The sequence below is a fragment of the Palaemon carinicauda genome, chromosome 1 (assembly GCF_036898095.1).
Source record: "Palaemon carinicauda isolate YSFRI2023 chromosome 1, ASM3689809v2, whole genome shotgun sequence".
Classification (NCBI taxonomy): Eukaryota; Metazoa; Arthropoda; class Malacostraca; order Decapoda; family Palaemonidae; genus Palaemon; species Palaemon carinicauda.
In genome coordinates, this window is record NC_090725.1 from 47,331,984 (window position 1) to 47,352,378 (window position 20,395).

The 20,395-nt window shown below is 43.8% G+C and overlaps 1 protein-coding gene across 4 annotated transcripts in view; it reads left to right on the forward strand.

Moving 5' to 3' along the window:
* Positions 1-1,883: 1,883 nt before the first annotated feature.
* The window catches only part of LOC137648008 (acidic mammalian chitinase-like), a 72,947-nt gene continuing 54,435 nt past the window's right edge, over positions 1,884-20,395 (forward strand). Inside the window, exon 1 of one of the 4 annotated variants that reach the window (XM_068380953.1) lies at positions 1,884-1,995. The gene's annotated coding sequence lies outside the window, so the exon portion shown is untranslated. Of the gene's footprint in view, positions 2,131-20,395 lie in introns of all 4 variants that reach the window. The other 3 variants (XM_068380957.1, XM_068380962.1, XM_068380961.1) reach the window with 3 other exon arrangements.

Consider the following 20,395-nt stretch of genomic DNA (forward strand, 5'->3'; position numbering starts at 1 on the left):
CTTTGTAATTTCTGACATATAAACAAGAAATCAGTATTTCAATAACAGCAGAATAGAAATATCATGGATAAAAATCCCTTCTACCCCCAAGCTGATTTGAGAAATATTTTTGCAAGTGCTAAACTTTTAAAACAAATCTATCTATTAACTTTCAGTTTACATTTGGGTTCTCTCTACACAATTTATGAGCTTGAGCCTTCTTAACTTAGTATCTTCTGTTTTACTGTAAGTACAACAACTACTCCAGCTATTAAATCATTCTTATTTGGCTTCACAAATAAGAATGCACCTTACTGGATGTCGTATATTTGATCAAGAATGAACTCTGGGGTATGACTAAGGTTTTCACTGTCCTCTTGTAAGACCAGAAGAACGATACACATTTTATTTTACCTTTTCTGTTTTCTTTTGAATACCTACTCACCATGATATTGCAAATACCCAGCAACTTATTATTGTTTTAGAATCTATGCCCCTGATCTATTAATTCCGTGGAAAGATATCTTTTTCTGAAATGGCCCATTCTTGTAAGGTTCCGAGCCCAATTATTAAAGTTATTTTAAAACCATACATGACTATATATGTGATATTTGCTTTGCAATTTCTCTTATAAAGTGCTCTGTATAAATTGCCTTGTCAGTTTTTGTCATATGGCTTTTTCTCTACTCGTCATCAAAGACGAGTAGAATGAAAGAACATCACAATGCAGGAGGTTTAAAGGATGCGCAAAAGAAAAAGGCTTTGGAACAGATGAAAAGTATGCAAAATGACGTAATACAGTGGTATAAATAATAATGCATAGTGATTAATTCAAAGGGTTCAGAGCAAAAGGCTTTAGAAAATATAAATGAGGCAGAAAACAGATGAAAAAAAAATACATAATTACGTTAGCAGTGTCAGTAAGTTTGTTATTCGAATACAACAAAGGAAATTAAAGAAAAGAATAATACACCTTGTGTCGTGTTGGTCGAAGAAAAGAAGCAGTAATGTGAGAGTAAGCTGACATAGAAGGGACATAACGTAATAACAGATGACACGATTACGTTTATTATGACCCCATTCTGACTTAACTATACAAATAGAGATAGAATTTAAGGTTACGTGGTCACAAACAGTAAACAATGATATATATATATATATATATATATATATATATATATATATATATATATATATATATATATGTATATATATATATATATATATATATATATATATATATATATATATATATATATATATATATATATATATACAGGCTCCGAACGAAGATAAAATTAGGGCTGAGTGATTAAGAATAGGAATTCTATAAAGTAATATAATCTGGAAATAGCTGTAATAATGAAGGGTGACTAATGATTTAAGGATTTAAGGATTTTTATTAACTCTAGCGCCCCCTCTCAGGGTATGAGAGTACATAACAAAATATACATAATTATGATTTGACTTACAATAATAGTATAAGATGACAGTAAAAAGAAGCAAAACTACTTTTATTCACATATCTATACAATACTGTACATATATCCGTATACCCATATATGCCATGTATAATGGGGACATGAGCCCATATGGATTAGATAAAAAACTAATATATAACTAAAACTGTTCCATTGTGATTTTTACAAATTTTGCTAGGTTACACAATTCTCTCTTATTTTCTATTTTAAACAATTGACTAAAATTTATAATATCTGGTCTAGTGTAATAATATATTTTTATATACAATTCTCTGAGGTTACTAAAATAAGGACACACCAGAGTATAATGGTACTCATCGGTCAGTTCCAGGGTATTACATATTGGGAATGTTTTTGGCCCTTGTGAAGCAGAGTATCGCTTATCATCAACAGGAAGCAAATGAGATGTCACTAATAGAGGGCCGTTACATAAGCCGCAGCTTACGGATACTACTAAACTGAAGAGACTGTAAACAAACAGCAGCCATAGCGATTTCCTTTTGCTGTCTTGCAGTTCACTATTATTTCGGTCACTGTAAGGATCTCAAAGCTTCATTGCGTTTGGTAGTTATTATTTTAAGTCTTTATAGCCATAAGATCCTCCTGATTCCAGATTTTCAGGCTTACAAAAATTCTGGATAAGCGAGGATATGGGTTCCAGATTTATGGGGTAGGGCCCAGTCTCCTAATTTAGGTTAAGTCAGGAGATATATTTGTAATTATTGGGTGAAATGTAGTTTTACTGCCAGTTCCGCTATTGCATCATGTTTCTATCATAGCAATAATTTTATAGAGAGGATATTGCTCCTATCCCTAAACATCACCTTGAGTTTCACTTCATTGTGGTACAAATGTTATATGGTAATATTATAGAACAGTACAATAAAGGGTTAGTAGAAACTAAAGCTGTTATATTGGGTATCTTGTGGTGTTTTGAACGTTTATGATAATGATTCCGGCTTTAAATTGATAGATTGTGAGTTATGTTGTGTTGACTACCCTAATGGAAAACTGTGGTGTATGTATGATAGCGGCCACCTGCATGTATGATTACGAATAACTTAGGATACAGCAGTGTAGGGTACTCGCAGTAGTCGTTAGACCCCCCCCCCCTACTTTTAGGTGAGTAGGTAAGGTTGGCTTGTAGGTTAGGTTAGGGGGGAAGGTTTAGGTTAGTTTGAGTCCATTTTTAACCTGTTAAGCGTCCCCCCTGGACCAGGTTGCCGCTAACGTACCGTCACGCTTTTTTCGCCCTGAGCGGTCATTTCACTAATGATAAATTTTCAAAGTTAATATCATTTCTTTATGCTTATTATTCATATTTATAGTTAAAAGTAGGGATATTAATTAAATGGTGGAATAAAAAAAAAACAATTAATACTACTATTATTTCATTTCAAAAGGCTACATAATACTGAATATTCTAATTGGCTCTTTTTATCTTCAATCGTATATCTTACGGCAGGATCAGCAATAAAAGCATAGGGACAAGTCTCCCCCCCTCTCTCTCTCTCTCTCTCTCTCTCTCTCTCTCTCTCTCTCTCTCTCTCTCTCTCTCTCCATATCGTTTCCTGTATAGTTTTCAAATATGTTTGTCATACATTTGTATATTATTTATCCACTTTATTCTCTCTCTCTCTCTCTCTCTCTCTCTCGGCCTTTCCTATCCTATATAGTTTTGTGAAATCTCGTCCAGTCATTCGGCAATGCGAAGTCATTTTCGCTCTTGGTATCGAAAGAAAACATTGTTTCTTCAATATCCTCATCACTGTAGGATTCAGAACTAGTGCTCTCATTATCAAAGAGGTTATAATAATCAAATTCCTCAACAAGAATATCATTTATTTCATCTAAAGAAATAACCTTCATCTTTAGACCGCTCATTGTAAAAGGAACACCAAACAATCTTATCTGCATGAACGGCCGAAGCGCACTGAAAGGAAACCAGTTTTCTAACATCAAGCTACCTTCAGAAAAATAGTTGCCAGACATCATATAAGCTTCTAATTACAGCCCTCACATGCTGAGAGTGTTGCCAAGTGGTGATCCTATACTTTCTATACGAGTAAACGTAATATCACGAGACTGACGACTTGATAAAGGCAGTTAAAGTCATGAACGGAATATGCAGTTGAAGGCGGTACCGAGTAGATCGTGGTGAACGGTTTATCACGTGGGTGACGCTTAACAGGTTAATGAACATATGAGGAACTGGCTTCTGATATACAAAGGCTCCAATAAAAGTGTTACATTGGGTATTTTGTAGTGTTTTGAATGTTTATGGGAGCCTTTTTATATCAGCGGCCAGTTCCTCCCACTTGAATTAAAATTGACATCAACCAACCTAAATTTCCCCCCTAGCCTAACCTACAAGCTGTGTCCTTACCTACTTACCTAACGAGGGGGGCCTAACGCTCCCATGCGACCCCTCTTCCACTGCTGTATTCTAAGTTAGCTGCAATCATGCATACAGGTGGCCGCTATCATACATTTACCCCTGTTTATGATAATGATTCCTGGTTGAAAGTGATAGTTTTTGAGTTATGGTGAATTTACTACCCTAATGGAAAATTATTGGTTTGCGCTAGGTATTGTCATCAATTAATTTCGAAACTTTGTAAAATATACCATGTACCAGTCTAATTGTATGATACTTGACTAAACTTTTTTAAACTTTGTTGTACCCGCTAGTCCTCATCATAAAAACCTGTGATCGTAATTAAAAAACACAATTACACATTTGAATAAGGGTGAACTGTAGCTTTGCACTTCAGCCTCTGTTCAAACATGGGCTTGACTTCCATTTCCCATTATCAGACTAAATATATCAAGCAAACATTTCTATCCTAACCTCTCATTATTAAAATTATAGATACAATAATAGTTATAATTAAATTATATTTCCCAATATTGAAAACAAATAACCAAGAAGTTTAGAATATAAAACATTGGGCTCTTTATTCTGTTCGAACAAGTAACTGAATTACCGAGTGGAAGGAGGCTCCTGTGGCCTGTGTTAGGTGACAGAAGGAACAAACTGGGATTTTTTTATTGAAATCTGTAACCTTGTTTTTTCAATATTAATCTTACCCGATAATCATGTAGCTGTCAACTCCGTTGCCCGACAGAATTCTACGGAAGGGATACGCCAGCGATCGCTATACAAGAGGGGGGTGTACTCACAAGCGCCACCTGTGGCCAGGTACTGCAGTACTTCTTGTTGACACCACCTCAATTTTTCCTCTGTCGTGCCTCCGGCTAGACCTACATGGATACGCTGTTGATTCTGGAGTTTTTTGCTCACGATTTGGTGATGTATTTGCTCTAGAGTTTAGCTTTCGCTATTCAGGAAGTTTTATCATTGGCTTAGCTAGCTTTTGGAATTAATTTGATTAATTATGGTGACGAAGAGAGTATGAACTCTCTTTCACTTTTAAATGGCCGACCCTTCCCTTAGACGGAAGTGTTGGTGTCTAAGAGAGTATAGACTCTCTTTCTTAATTTTGCTTAACAAAAGTTATAGATTTATTTTATATCTCTCCGCCTTTTATAGGCCTCTTCGATTAACTTCCTTTTATTATAAACTTATTAAAATTAATTTTTATATTTGTTTATATTCGACCTTTCCTAATAGTAGGCGGTCTTTTCTTGGTACCGAAGTTAATTAACATTGAGCCCGTCATTTCGGTTTTACCTGTTAACATATTATGCTATTTTAATTTTTTTGAAAGAATTTCTTTGATAGTCTCGTACTGTTTTCAAAGTTGAACTAACGTTTTGTTTTGTCTCTGCATTCACGGTGTCACGTTGCAGTAAGAGTAACCGTTTCTAGCGTTTTGTTCATTCTTTCTTAGCTTAATGGTTTTAATTCTAATAAAGGAACTTTTTATTTGGGAAATCTTTCAGTTTTTTTCCTTTAACAATAATATGTTTTAACGATATATATGATTGGGCTCTTCTCTCAGGTTCTAAGTCAAGAGAGAGAGAGAGAGAGAGATAGAGACGGAGGGAGAGAGAGAAGGATAAACGTTTCGTTCAAGCGAGTAACGTTGTTTTCGTTTTTGCTCTTCTCCCTAGTCTCTTTAGGGGAAGTAGGTAAACGTTTCTAGAGTTTTATTCTTGTTCTCAAGCTTTATGCGGTGAGAGATTTTAAACGTAGTTTATTTGATCTAGTGTTTAGTCTCTTTCCAGCCACTGAATTATTTATCTTTCATTAGATTTTTCTGTTACATTGTAATTCTGTTTTCGCAATTACTAACTTTTAAGGAAGGATAGAATTGCGTGTTTCAGGTACAAACCACTTAAAGTTTCGAGTTCAGTGAAATAAGTGCAAACAGAAAATCAAAAGTGATAAGTGATTAGCGCAAAGTGTTACAGTGTTGCGGTCGAGGGTTCGTCTGTTCGTGCCAGTTGTTCGCCTAGTCTGGGACCTCTTACAAGCTCCCAAGCCCAGGGGAGAAGTAATGTCGAAGGACTCATGGGTTCAGCAGGCCTTGATCGACGAACAGACGTTTTCCCTCCGTGGTTTCGGGTGTATCTACACACGTTGCCGACGTGATCACCCCACCCACACAAAGACGAGAGAGCCCTTTTATTCCTCGTCTGCGGAAGAGGTTTCTCGCAGAAACCATGGACCAAATCTTGCAGCTTTTAAGTGCAAGTCGGTCCCTTCCGCACAAGTCCAACTCCTAGGTGTAGCCATTAGCCCTGGGTCAGTTCGGACTTGCTGCAGTACGACAACTGCACACCTCCCAGAGAGGCAAGGTGGTATCGCAACAGGCAGTAGCTCCGTCTGTTGCCGCACCAGCTGTTTTAGACCCTCAGTCTCAACGGACAGTAGCTCCGTTTGTTGTTGTCTTTCTTAAACTCTAGTGGTCTATACTGCAGACAATGCAGTCTCAGCTTGCGGTGTTGATGCAGGAGTTTCAGGCAGAGAAGGTTAATACACCTCCTCCTGCGAGCGCTCCTCCTCACCGCAGTCCAGTCTGCCAGACGTACGAAGTTGAGGTTCCTCAAGCTACCTCCATGCGTGAGCTACCGCGTTGGGAGTTGCCAGTTACCAGCGTTGTGCAGCAACCTCCACCTTCCTTAAGGCAACCTCAACAATGGGAACAGGAGTCTTATGCCTTACATCCTCCTCTTCCATTGAGGCAAGAGTTTCTTGCAGTTAGACCATCTTCGAGGCAACAACCTCTTGAGGTACGACAACCTCTACCATCCTTGAGGCAGCCACCTCAGCTCTCGCAGCTGCTACCTCAACTTTCCTCAAGGCGAGAGCCTCAACTCTTGAGGCTAGCACCTCAAGAACCTCAACTCGTGAGACAGGAACTGCGTTCTGCGCAGCCGCTACCTCAACTCTCGCAGCTCACACCTCAAGAACCTCAACTCGTGAGTCAAGAGCCTCTCTCTGCGCAGCCACCTCAACCCTTGAGGCAAGCGCAACTCTTGAGGCAGGAACCTCATGCTATGAGTCAGCCACCTCAACGCATGCATCTGCCACTTTCTCCTCAACTTGAGCCTCTTCCCATTCAACTTTGAAATAACAAATGACAATAATAACACCTCATTACTTTCATAACTTGCATTTGTAAAACATATACATGTATGCCTACACAAACATTATGATAATGGAGGTTATTCGTATTACTTAAAAAAAAAAAAAAAAAAAAAAAAAAAAAAAAAAAAAAAAAAAAAAAAAAATATATATGTATTCCTTGCAATATATTTTTAACAAAATCGCAAAAATATGGCAAAAATATCTTCAAAACAAAAATGAATCATGAGTTATGAATGTAATGTAAATATTATGTTGATATTAAAACCCCATGCAAGCATGCATGAAGTAATGCAGTGTTGCCAACAGGGCGAGTTTCCCTTTCCTGAGTTGAAGTAGATTATAGTACGTATATTTAGTGCAGCTTAATTCTACGATTATCATGCCGGCTATCAAATTCATCAACAAAACAGTCTAAATCAATTCCCTCGGCACGTGCACTTTCAATGGACAGTAATGCGATATTACTCAATCTAGCACTGGTCATGGAATTTCTGAGAAATGTTACACGCCATGCAACATGCTCTGCTTACCTTACAGCATGCTCTACATACAGCATGCTCTGCATACAGCATGCTCTGCATACCTTACTGCATGCTTCTCAGTCACACATCTTTGGTTGTTGCCAACTCACTAGACTGTCAAGCAGTTTCATAACGTTGCCTTCTAGTCTGCTGCTTTTGCACCAGTGAAACCCTCACTGAGAGAACTTAGCTTTTCTCGGATATGGTCCCTGTAGATGAGAAAGTGCTTTTCTCCCTCCTTCTGATATTCCCTTGAGGACTCTGTCATTTGGAGAGGAGCCTTTAGCTGCGTAGCCTCCTATGGACTTTTATTTAAGCATAACATGCTTCCAGGGAAGGTAATGGTTCCACTTCAGTCGCTAACCCCGTCTGTTACCACACCTTCTCCCATAGACCTTGAGCTGTGTTGCAAGACATGCAGTCCAAGCTTAGTCCTTGTTAGAGGATTTTTTGTTTACGGAGTCAGTGTGTCACTGGGAAGACGTTCAACAACCAGCAGAAGTGACTTGTTGTGACGCAGTGCGGCAACCTCAGCAACCCGATAAGGAGTTGTCTGTACGACCCAGACAGTCTAGACAGCTTCGGGTTGTCACTGTACTTCCTCGCTTCCCCATGGTTGACAGTTCACAGACTGTGCAGCAGTACCATGATCTTGTGTCCGGCTCCGTCAGACGACTGGCTTTTAAGAGCTCCCACAAGTCGTCGCTGTCTGGAGATTCTCAGATGGACTATGGATCTGACCAAGGAACTGGGCCTCCTGGTCAATTTTGAGGAGTCCCAGCTCGTCCCATCCCAGACCATTGTCTACCTGGGTATGGATCTTCAGAGTCGAGCTTTTCGGGCTTTTCCGTCGGCCCCAAGGATCTTCCAAGCCCTAGAATGCATCCAGAGCATGCTGAGAAGGAACCGATGCTCAGTCAGGTAGTGGATGAGTCTAACAGGGACACTTTCATCGCTGGCCCTGTTCATCGTGTTAGGGAGATTCCACCTCCGCCCCCTTCAGTATCATCTAGCTGCTCAGTGGATAAAGGACATGACGCTAGAGACGGTCTCAGTTCCTGTTTCCGAAGAGAGGAGGTCTTCTCTCGCGTGGTGTAAGAACAGCTTTCTTCTCAAGGAAGTCTACCTTTGGCTGTTCAGAAACCCGACCGCCGTCTCCTCTCGGACGCATTAGACACGGGCTGGGGTGCGACTTTGGACGGACAGGAATGCTCGGGAACATGGAATCAGGAGCAAAGGACACTTCACATCAATTGCAAGGAGTTGTTGGCGGTTCTTCTGGCCTTGATAAACTTCAAGTCCCTCCAGCTTAACAAGGTGGTGGAGGTGGACTCTGACAACACCACAGCCCTGGCTAACATCTCCAAGCAGGGAGGGACTCTTTCGTGGAAGTTGTTCTAGATCGCAAGGGACCTCCTCATCTGGTCAAAAGATCGAAAGCTCACGCTGGTAACGAGGTTCATTCAGGGCGGTATGAATGTCATGGCAGATCGCCTCAGCCGGAAGGGTCAGGTCATCCCCACAGAGTGGACCCTTCACAAGAATGTTTGCAGCAGACTTTGGGCCCTGTGGGGTCAGCCAACCATAGATCTGTTCGCTACCTCGATAACCTAGAGACTCCTGTTGTATTGTTCTCCGATTCCAGACCCAGCAGCAGTTCACATGGATGCTTTTCTGCTGGATTGGTCCCATCTCGACCTGTATGCATTCCCGCCGTTCAAGATTGTCAACAGGGTACTTCAGAAGTTCTCCTCTCGCAAAGGGACACGGCTGACGTTGGTTGGCTCCGCTCTGGCCCACGAGAGAATGGTTCATAGAGGTACTGCAATGGCTGGTCGACATTCCCAGGACTCTTCCTCTAGGAGTGAACCTTCTACGTCAACCTCACGTAAAGAAGGTACACCCAAACCTCCACGCTCTTCGTCTGACTGCCTTCAGACTTTCGAAAGACTCTCAAGAGCTAGGGGCTTTTCGAAGGAGGCAGCCAGAGCGATTGCCAGAGCAAGGAGAACATCCACTCTCAGAATCTTTCAGTCTCAAGGGGAAGTCTTCCGTAGCTGGTACAAGACCAATGCAGTTTCCTCAACCAGTACCACTGTAACCCAGATTGCTGACTTCCTGTTACATCTAAGGAAAGTAAGATCCCTTTCAGCTCCTACGATCAAGGGTTACAGAAGTATGTTGGCAGCGGTTTTCCGCCACAGAGGCTTGGATCTTTCCACCAACAAAGATCTACAGGACCTCCCTAGGTCTTTTGAGACCTCAAAGGAACGTCGGTTGTCCACTCCAGGCTGGAATCTAGACGTGGTCCTAAGGTTCCTTATGTCATCAAGATTTGAACCTCTCCAATCAGCCTCTTTTTAGGACCTCACATTAAAAACTCTTTTCCTCGTGTGCTTGACAACAGCTAAAAGAGTAAGTGAGATCCACGCCTTCAGCAGGATCATTGTTTTCACATCTGAAACGGCTACATGTTCCTTGCAGCTCGGTTTTTGCTAAACGAGCTTCCTTCACGTCCTTGGCCTAAGTCGTTCGAGATCCCAAGCCTGTCCAACTTGGTGGGGAATGAACTGGAGAGAGTACTTTGCCCAGTTAGAGCTCTTAGGTACTATCTAAAAAGGTCTTAACCTTTACGAGGACAATCAGAAGCCTTATGGTGTGCTATCAAGAAGCCTTCTTTTCCAAGGTCTAAGAACTCAGTTTCTTACTATTCAGGCTTCTGATTAGGGAAGCACATTCTCATCTGAAGGAAGAAGACCTTGCTTTGCTGAAGGTAAGGACACATGAAGTGAGAGCTGTGGCTACTTCAGTGGCCTTCAAACAGAACCGTTCTCTGCAGAGTGTTATGGATGCAACCTATTGGAGAAGCAAGTCAGTGTTCGCATCATTCTATCTCAAAGATGTCCAGTCTCTTTACGAGTACTGCTACACCCTGGGACCATTCGTAGCAACGAATGCAGTAGTAGGCGGGGGCTCAGCCACTACATTCCCATAATCCCATAACCTTTTAACCTTTCTCTTGAATACTTTTTATGGGTTGTACGGTCGGCTAAGAAGCCTTCCACATCCTTGTTGATTTGGCGGGTGGTCAATTCTTTCTTGAGAAGCGCCGAGGTTAAAGGTTGTGATGAGGTCCTTTAGTATGGGTTGCAGCCCTTGATACTTCAGCACCTTAGAGTTGTTCAGCCTCCTAAGAGGAACGCTGCGCTCAGTAAGGAAGACGAACTTATTTAAGGCAGAGTAATGGCTCAAGTCGACTTCCTTACCAGGTACTTATAATTTCATTGTTATTTTGAATAACTGATAATATGAAATACGGGATACTTAGCTTCTTGATATACATGTACACTGGTTTTCACCCACCTCCCTGGGTGTGAATCAGCTACATGATTATCGGGTAAGATTAATATTGAAAAATGTTATTTTCATTAGTAAAATAAATTTTTGAATATACTTACCCGATAATCATGATTTAATTGACCCACCCTTCCTCCCCATAGAACCAGTGGACCGAGGAAAAATTGAGGTGGTGTCAACAAGAAGTACTGCAGTACCTGGCCACAGGTGGCGCTTGTGAGTACACCCCCCTCTTGTATAGCGATCGCTGGCGTATCCCTTCCGTAGAATTCTGTCGGGCAACGGAGTTGACAGCTACATGATTATCGGGTAAGTATATTCAAAAATTTATTTTACTAATGAAAATAACATAATAGAGGTTTCTGCCTGTAACATATTCAATTCAAAATAGCGAATTTGCAAAGACCTATTCAATTATGTGAGTCCCCATGCCCCAACTAATATTGCACTTTTCTAAAAATTAAACGTATCATTTAAAAGACTGGAACAGACATTATTGAATATATACCTTTAAAAACAGTAATATGAACCTATGATATAGACTAATAATACTTTAGAAACCTAAATTGTTTATAAATTCCAAATTCATTGTCCTAAAACATTAATTTTCCATTTTCTGTATCATTGGAATGGGTTGCCATTTGCATTATCCTTCTAAGTATCCAATCAGAGACTATTAATCAGTCACCTTCTTTAATTTCCAAAGAGGTGCTATCTCTGACATTTTGAACCAATTCTTCCTTGTATTGTTGTTAGTGAGGATGTCGTTGTTGGGCTTATGTCATATATAAGGCCATTTCCCTTTTGGAGGATAAAAAAGGTGTTATTTGTGATTTGAATGGTTTTATGTGTAATTGTCAGGAAGTCATTCTTTATGAGTTATAATGATGAGAGAAACTAGGAGATATTTGTATAAAACCATTTGTTCCTTTATGTAATACAAACCTGTAACCTTTAACAAGAATATGACTCATAGCTGGAAGCCGGCCGTTAAGCTTTTAACAATGTGTTGGGTGATGGAGAGCCCTGTCTCCCCAACAGGTAGAACTTAGAGTACAAATGTACTTTCTTATGCTTTAGGTGAAATTTCTAATCATTCTGCTTTTTCTTCCAAACTGTGCGTTTGGATTGCGGTTGTGATGGCGGCCGCATGGTCAGATTAAGCGGCTGTGTCCCGGAAAACCCAGTGAGGGCTGTGGCCGGTACATGAGTAAGCCTGAAGTCGACCTTCATAAACTTTGTAGCTGCTGTAGGGGACATTCCTATTCACAGGAGTCCCCCTGTGTTGAGGGTAGGGAGTGACCTCTGGTACAGTGGGCTTAGTTAGTCAAGAAGAGAAAGAAGTCAAGGAGGGATTCTCTGGATTTTGTTCTCGGTGCACCCAAACTTATGCCCAAGAAGCTCTTAGGCTCCTCTATCCATTTTTCAGGTTTAAGCTTTTCCTCTTTTTCCGAGGCGGTGTTCGTTACAGGAGGGAGGAAGAAGAAGGAGACCCTTGCCCTTCTCTCATTGAGTTCTTTGAGCATGACAGGAGTATTATCTTTCCTTCAACGAAGGTAATACAATCAGCCTTCTCTTTTCACAGGTTCATTCTTTGTGATTTCACTCGTTCGCAGCCCAGAGAACCGAATAACCTATTCAATATTAGATAAAAATCATAGCTGCAGGTTTGTGGTAAGTACTTTCGCTGCCCGACGATTTCAAACAGACCATGCTCCTCTGCACCAAGCATCCTTCATGCAATTCCCCTCTGCACACAGCACAACACGCCATCTCTTGCTCACTCGGCTTCAGTCTTGCATAGTCTCTCCTCGTGTGTCCATCTCCCGCTTTGATCCTTTTTTAGCAGAATCACATTTTGATGTAAGAAAGTGATGTATTTGTATTGTACTTACTCCTTTACAGTGTACCTAATTACCAGGTAATGTACTGCACAGTATATGTGTGATTCCCTACAGTATTGTGCAAGACATGACACATCATGTGCTGCATCATGCTTCACGATTGCGCAGAACTTCATAGGAAAATGGTTAATGGACTGTATAAAATGTGTACAATTAATGAGTCTTACCTATAACTGTATACCTATTGTAAAGTACAGTATTAGAGTAATGTTTATTTTTGTTTATCAACTATACTTTACAGTACTGATTGTAAATACTACTGTGCACTACAATATGTAAATGTGTGAGTCGTCCTTCCGAAAAAAGTGAACCCTTACAGTACAGTACATGATACCTTAGCTAATGAAGCTGTACTGTGGGGATATTACCGTATTGTACATATATTACAGTAATATAGAGTGCATCATCAGCGAATGTTACATTAGACAGGAACAACTGTTTTGATATTATAAGTGTCCCAATGACTAGTGTTACGTACTGTACTGTATGTGTACTTTACTATAGCCTTTCTGTATACAGTACATAGTACATGTGTGCATATGTACTGTACTCCTACTGAAATGTGTTCATTCATCAATACAATACGTTTACTGTGATATAAACCAAGTAAAAACAGTATTAGGCAGTACAGTACTTAGTATGTTAGTTGACCGCTCAAAGGCAGTGGGCAGTGAGTTGTTCTGTTAGGAGTTAATCCACCCTAGGGCAACAAGTACTCTCAGATTCTTACTTTTCGCACCTGTCTCTGCTACCTATCCCCCATGAAAAGCGAGGTCTGACTGTATCCCCCTGCCTCTCGCCCAAAACTCTCATGCTGACGTAACTGTTGACGACCCTTGCAAGGACCTGAACAGGGATGTGCTTTGGCCCGCCTATGGTATTGATGGCGTCCATTCTGTGGAGAAGGCTCTGGAGGTTTTAGCTGCAGCTAGGTCGCAGAAATCTTCCTGCCCGCTGTTGCTCCCATCTGGCCTGTGGAGGAGAGTTGTGGAGTGACACCCCTGGACGTGTCCTTTGATGTGATTGTTGGCGAATTACCTCATGATGCGGAGGGTAAGTCGGCTGTGAAATCCTCGACTTTGGTGAAGGAGAACCATTATTCCTCTCTGTCACTTGCTTCGTCTGTTCTTCCACCGCCTTCTGCTAAGGAGCTATCTGCCACCACAGGATGACCAATCTGGAGACGTCTCCAGGTTTTTCTGCGGGAGGAATAATATTGTACAAAAACTTTTCTCCTGAGTTGCGAGGTCAAAAAGTCAAGGATTTTGCCTCAAGTAATAAGTCCCACAAGGGATTTTCTTTGTACACTACTGGTCATGACTGTGAACTATGCTGTAATCCCTCTCCTGCCCAAGGAACCTGCCCCTAAGATCTCTGATGCTAATTGTGCTTTGGACAAGCTATGAACACCTTCTCCACATGTATGCATAAAGAAGGCTGATTTTCGGTGTTGCGCTTTGTTTTCATAGGAGTAACCTCCACGAGGTGAAACAACCCCACGAGCAGAGAAGATGAGTAAGAACCGGAAGAACGATAGGCCACAAGGTCTCTGTAGAATCCACAATGTGGAGGCTCATGAGCTGCTCCATGATCACTTCCCAAGTCTGGGAAGGGATTGAATTGTGAGGATTGTGAGTATGCATACGATTCCTAGTTCATCGCCAAGGATACATGCTTTGTGTGCATCCTCGTCTTCATGAGAACTTTCTTCTGACCTTCTTCTAAAAGTTCCTAAGGTCAGAAGAAGTTCCAAGAAGGTGAAGCCTACCCCGTCGCCGAGGACACACGCATGATCACCACAAAGGAGGTCGCCACAACCATGATCACCATGCTCATGACCACAACATGCACAATCACCACGCTCGAAGTCAGCACTCGTAGATCCTCCAACCTTGCAATGCACACAATCACCTCAACTTGCTCTAGGAACAAGGAAGGCTCTGGTTCTCCAGAGAGGACAGGATCGATCTCTCATTTGCGTATTTAGACGCACGCACAAGCATCATTTTGTGTTCATTTGCCTGTTAAGGCAAGAACAGACAAACGCTCAGGGTGTTCTTGCTCATCATCTCGCGACCATAGGGGCTAGGGGCACAAAACTCAAGGAACCTCAATCTCCAAAGACCAAGGCTTCACGTTCTTGAGTCTTGTTTTCTGTTGTCTAAGCGGAAACACCACAGATTGTACTTTTCTTTTCCCTTGAGTTACATTTGAAGAATGCCAAGTCCGACCGGGATGCCCAACACGCTGATAGAACTCATAAGCCTTTGTCTCTCAGAGATCAAGATTCCGTTGCAGCCGCATTGCCTGTCTCCTCCAAGCACTGAAGCACAGTGTTAAGGCACACCCTTCAACCTGAAGAGAGTTGGCTAGTTGCACGGTCTCTCTTATACTGCTACCCACTCTCCAGGGTGGAAGGAGGTCTCCTTCAGTTTTGTGCTGGACTTTTTGGCAAAGACCCATACCCCACGATACAGGATCTCAGATTTGAGTCCTTCTCCATCCCCACCCTAAATATGGAGGATTTTTTTAGCACTGGCAGTTCCAAGGAAGAGATGTCAAGACACATGGTCTTTTTCTGGCTTTGTGAGATGATACGTTAAGTTTACTTCTTTTTAATCTAACTACCCTCCCTAACCGCCCCTCTAATTCCTGGGCCGAAGGATCAAAAGTTAGCATTCTTTGATCGGAAGGGGGTTGAGGCTTCTTGCCCATCCCCTTCACTAGTCAGATAACTGCTTTTCACCCAATTTCAATGACCGATTCTAGCTCGCGATGAAGTAATTTTTCTAATCAAAGGACTAAAGTATGTAAAGATAGGAAAAATACTAAATAATAAAAAGAATTGCTGTGTTAGTAGTTCAATTTTAATAAATACAGTGATACCTCTACATACGATCTTAATTCGTTCCAGAAACTGCTTCGTATGTTAAAACGATCGTATAATATTCCCATAAGAATACATGGTAATTTATTTTTTTCAATATTAATCTTACCCGATGATCATGTAGCTGTCAACTCCGTTGCCCGACAGAAATCTACGGTCGGGATACGCCAGCGATCGCTATACAGGTGGGGGTGTACTCACCAGCGCCATCTGTGGTCAGGTACTCCAGTACTTCTTGTCAACAAGACCTCAATTTTTCCTCTGTCGTGCCACCGGCAAGACCTACATGGATACGCTGTTGATTTTGGAGTCTTTTGTTCACGATTTGGTGAAGTATTTGCTCTGAAATTTAGCCTTCACTGTACAGGAAGCTTTAGCCTTAGCTTAGCAAGCTTTTGGTATTAATTTGATTCATTGGTTAACGATCTTTGCTTTACTTTGGAATTCCCCCTTTGACTACTTCTAAATTCAAGATGTCTGACCATTCCCAAGTTCCTAAATACAGGCGATGTAGTGTTAGGACTTGTAATAGGCGTCTTCCGAAGGCCTCTGTTGATCCTCACACCGTATGTTCCAATTGTAGGGGAAAATCCTGTCAATTGGAAGATCGATGTGGGGAATGTGATGGGCTTTCGGAATTCGATTTTAATGAATTCCTCAGATATACTCGTAGGTTAGAGAAGGAGAGAGATAGGAGGAGTTCTTCTCGCTCTTTGGATATTTCCTCTCCCCATGCCCCTCAACCTTCTCCTTCCCCTGTGGTGGTGACCCCCGAACCTGCTACGAGTGCTCAGCCTGCAATGGCTGATATGTTGCGTGCCATTCAGGCTCTCGGTGATAAGGTGGAGTCGTTGGTTAGTGACCGCAATCAGCTCTTGGCAGATGTCAGAGAGCTGAAAGCGAAGAGTGCAGTGGGAAGTGTTAGTGCAAGTGCTGTGCATAGTGTCAGTGTCAGTGTTGCGCATGAGGATACATCTGTGCGTGCCAGTCGTCCTCCCAGTCCAGGACCTCTTGCAAGCTCCCAAGCCCAGGGGAGAAGCAATGTCGAAGGACCAAAGGGTTCGGCAGGCCTTGATCGGCGCACAGATGTATCCTCAGTGGTTGCGGACGTATCTGCTAACGATCGTCCCTTCCACTCCCAGACGAATGAGCCCTTACATTCCTCGTCTGTGGAAGAGGTTTCCAGGAGGAAACGGTGGACTAAGGTCTCACGACCGCTCAAGCGTAAAGTCCCTTCAGAGCTAGTCCAACGGCCCAGGTGTAGCCACTGGGTCAGTTCGGACTCGCCGCAGTCATCTGATGACTGCACACCTCCCAAGAGAGGTAGAGTGGTCCCTCAACAGGCCTCTGCTCCAACCACAGTAGACCCTAAGTGGTCCATGCTGCAGACTATGCAGTCTCAGCTTGCGGCCTTTATGCAGGAGTATCAGGCAGAGAAGGTTAACACCCCTCCTCCTGTGAGAGCTCCTCCACCGTTGCGCAGTCCTCACTGCCAGACGCATGTTCGTGCTGCACCCTCTGCTTACATGCGTGAGCTGCCGCATCGGGAGTTGCCGGGTTCCAGCACTATGCGGCATTCTCCTCAGCCCATGCAGCATGCTCTGCAGACCTTACAGCATGCTCCGCATTCCATGCAGCATGAGCCGCATTCCATGCAGCATGAGCCTCATACCATGCAGCATGAGCCTCATCCCATGCAGCATGAGCCGCATGCCATGCAGCATGAGCCGCATACCATGCAGCATGAGCCGCATCCCATGCAGCAGGAGCCGCATGCCATGCAGCATGAGCCGCATGCCTTACAGCATGCTCTGCATACCACACCGCATGCTCCTCAGCCCACCGCAGACCCTCCCTCACACCGGCCCTCTGCTTTTGTTGTTGCCAGCTCACAGTCTGTCCAGCAGAGGCATGATGATGGATCCGCAGGTACGCATGCACCCGTTCTGCAGGATTCAGCCGTTCAGCTTGCTGCTCTGCCTTTGCCTCTTACAACTCGACTGTCGGGTGAGGAGGCTTCTGAGGATGAAGCTGCTCATCTAGATGATCCTCATTCTGATGTTGAAGGACACAAGTCTTCGCCACCCTCCTTAGACTTCCGCAAAGTCCTTGCTTTGTTCAGAGAGTTGTACCCTGAACACTTTGTGTCTGCAACCCCTCGTTCTCCTCCCTCCGAGTTTGCTCTGGGCATGCAGTCTACTGCGCCTGCCTTCACCAAGCTTGTTCTTGCCAGATCATCAAGGAGAGCTTTGAGGGTTATGGGGGATTGGTTGCAGTCCAAGAAGCAACTGGGAAGGACCTCTTTTGTGTTTCCTCCTCCCAAGCTGGCTTCTAAGTCGGGCGTCTGGTATGCCACGGGAGAGGAACCTGGCTTGGGGGTTCCTGCCTCTGCCCAGGCCGACTTCTCAAGTCTGGTTGACTCTCCCCGCAGGTTGGCTATGAGACGTTCGAAGATCTGCTGGTCCTCTTCAGATCTTGATCACATGTTAAGGGGAGTCTTTCGTGCCTTCGAGATATTCAACTTCCTCGATTGGTGTCTGGGAGCCTTAAGCAGGAAGACTGCCCCTTCTGACAAGGACTCAGCCATGCTGATCATGTCCAGCATGGACAAGGCAATACGGGATGGGTCTGGCGAGCTTGCGGCTTCTTATGTATCAGGGGTCCTCAAGAAAAGAGAACATCTGTGCTCCTTCTTATCTGCTGGTATCACCCCTTGCCAGAGGTCAGAGTTACTTTTTGCTCCTCTGTCCAAGTGTCTGTTTCCGGAGGAGTTAATTAAGGGGATGGCTGCCTCTCTTCTCCAGAAGGATACGCATGACCTCATGGCTTCTTCTGCACGTAAGGCTAAGACCTTACCTTCCGTGACTAAACCTTACCGCCCTCTAGCAGTTGATACACCTGCTTCCAGGTTCATCCCGCCCTTTCGTGGCAGAACCTCCAGCAGAGGAGGTACCCGTGCAGACAGTCACCGTGGCAAGTCCAAGAAGGGTTCCAAGTCCACAAGAGGCAAGTTTTGACTGCCCTCCTCTCCAGACAGCTGTAGGAGCCAGACTCAAGACCTTCTGGCAAGCTTGGGAGAGCAGAGGTGCAGACGCTCAGTCTGTGAAGTGGCTGAGGGAGGGATACAGAATTCCGTTCTGCCGCAATCCCCCTCTAGCTACATCTCCCATCAACCTCTCTCCCAACTACAAGGAGAAGGACAAGAGGCTAGCGTTGCAACAAGAGGTGTCGCTCTTGCTACAAAAGGAGGCAGTGGTCATAGTCCGGGACCATCAATCCCCGGGCTTTTACAACCGTCTCTTCCTGGTAGCCAAGAAGACAGGAGGTTGGAGACCGGTGCTGGACGTCAGTGCGCTCAATGCTTATGTCACCAAGCAGACGTTCACTATGGAGACGACAAAGTCGGTCCTAGCAGCGGTCAGGCAGGAGGACTGGATGGTCTCGTTAGACCTGAAAGACGCATACTTTCGCGTCCCCATCCATCCAGACTCCCAACCTTTCCTGAGATTCGTCTATGGAAAGGTTGTGTACCAGTTCCAAGCCCTGTGCTTTGGCCTAAGCACGGCACCTCTTGTGTTTACGCGACTGATGAGGAATATTGCGAAATTCCTTCACTTGGCAGACATCAGAGCCTCCCTCTATTTAGACGACTGGCTTTTAAGAGCTCCCACAAGTCGTCGCTGTCTGGAGAATCTCAGATGGACTATGGATCTGACCAAGGAACTGGGCCTCCTGGTCAATTTAGAGAAGTCCCAGCTCGTCCCATCCCAGACCATTGTTTACCTGGGTATGGAGATTCAGAGTCGAGCTTTTCGGGCTTTTCCGTCGGCCCCAAGGATCAACCAAGCCCTAGAGTGCATCCTGAGCATGCTGAGAAGGAGCCGATGCTCAGTAAGGCAGTGGATGAGTCTAACAGGGACACTTTCATCGCTGGCCCTGTTCATCGAGTTAGGGAGACTCCACCTCCGCCCCCTTCAGTATCATCTGGCTGCTCACTGGATCAAGGACATGACGCTAGAGACGGTCTCAATTTCTGTTTCCGAAGAGATGAGGTCTACTCTAACGTGGTGGAAGAACAGCATTCTTCTCAAGGAAGGTCTTTCGTTAGCTGTTCAGACCCCCGACCACCATCTCTTCTCGGACGCATCAGACTCGGGCTGGGGTGCGACATTGGACGGACAGGAATGCTCGGGAACATGGAATCAGGAGCAAAGGACACTCCACATCAATTGCAAGGAGTTGTTGGCGGTTCATCTGGCCTTAATGAACTTCAAGTCCCTCCAGCTAAACAAGGTGGTGGAGGTGAACTCCGACAACACCACAGCCTTGGCTTACATCTCCAAGCAGGGGGGGACTCATTCGAGGAAGTTGTTCGAGATCGCAAGGGACCTCCTCATTTGGTCAAAAGATCGAAGGCTCACGCTGGTAACGAGGTTCATTCAGGGCGATATGAATGTCATGGCAGATCGCCTCAGCCGGAAGGGTCAGGTCATCCCCACAGAGTGGACCCTTCACAAGAATGTTTGCAGCAGACTTTGGTCCCTGTGGGGTCAGCCAACCATAGATCTGTTCGCTACCTCGATGACCAAGAGGCTCCCATTGTATTGTTCTCCGATTCCAGACCCGGCAGCAGTTCACGTGGATGCTTTTCTGCTGGATTGGTCCCATCTCGACCTGTATGCATTCCCGCCGTTCAAGATTGTCAACAG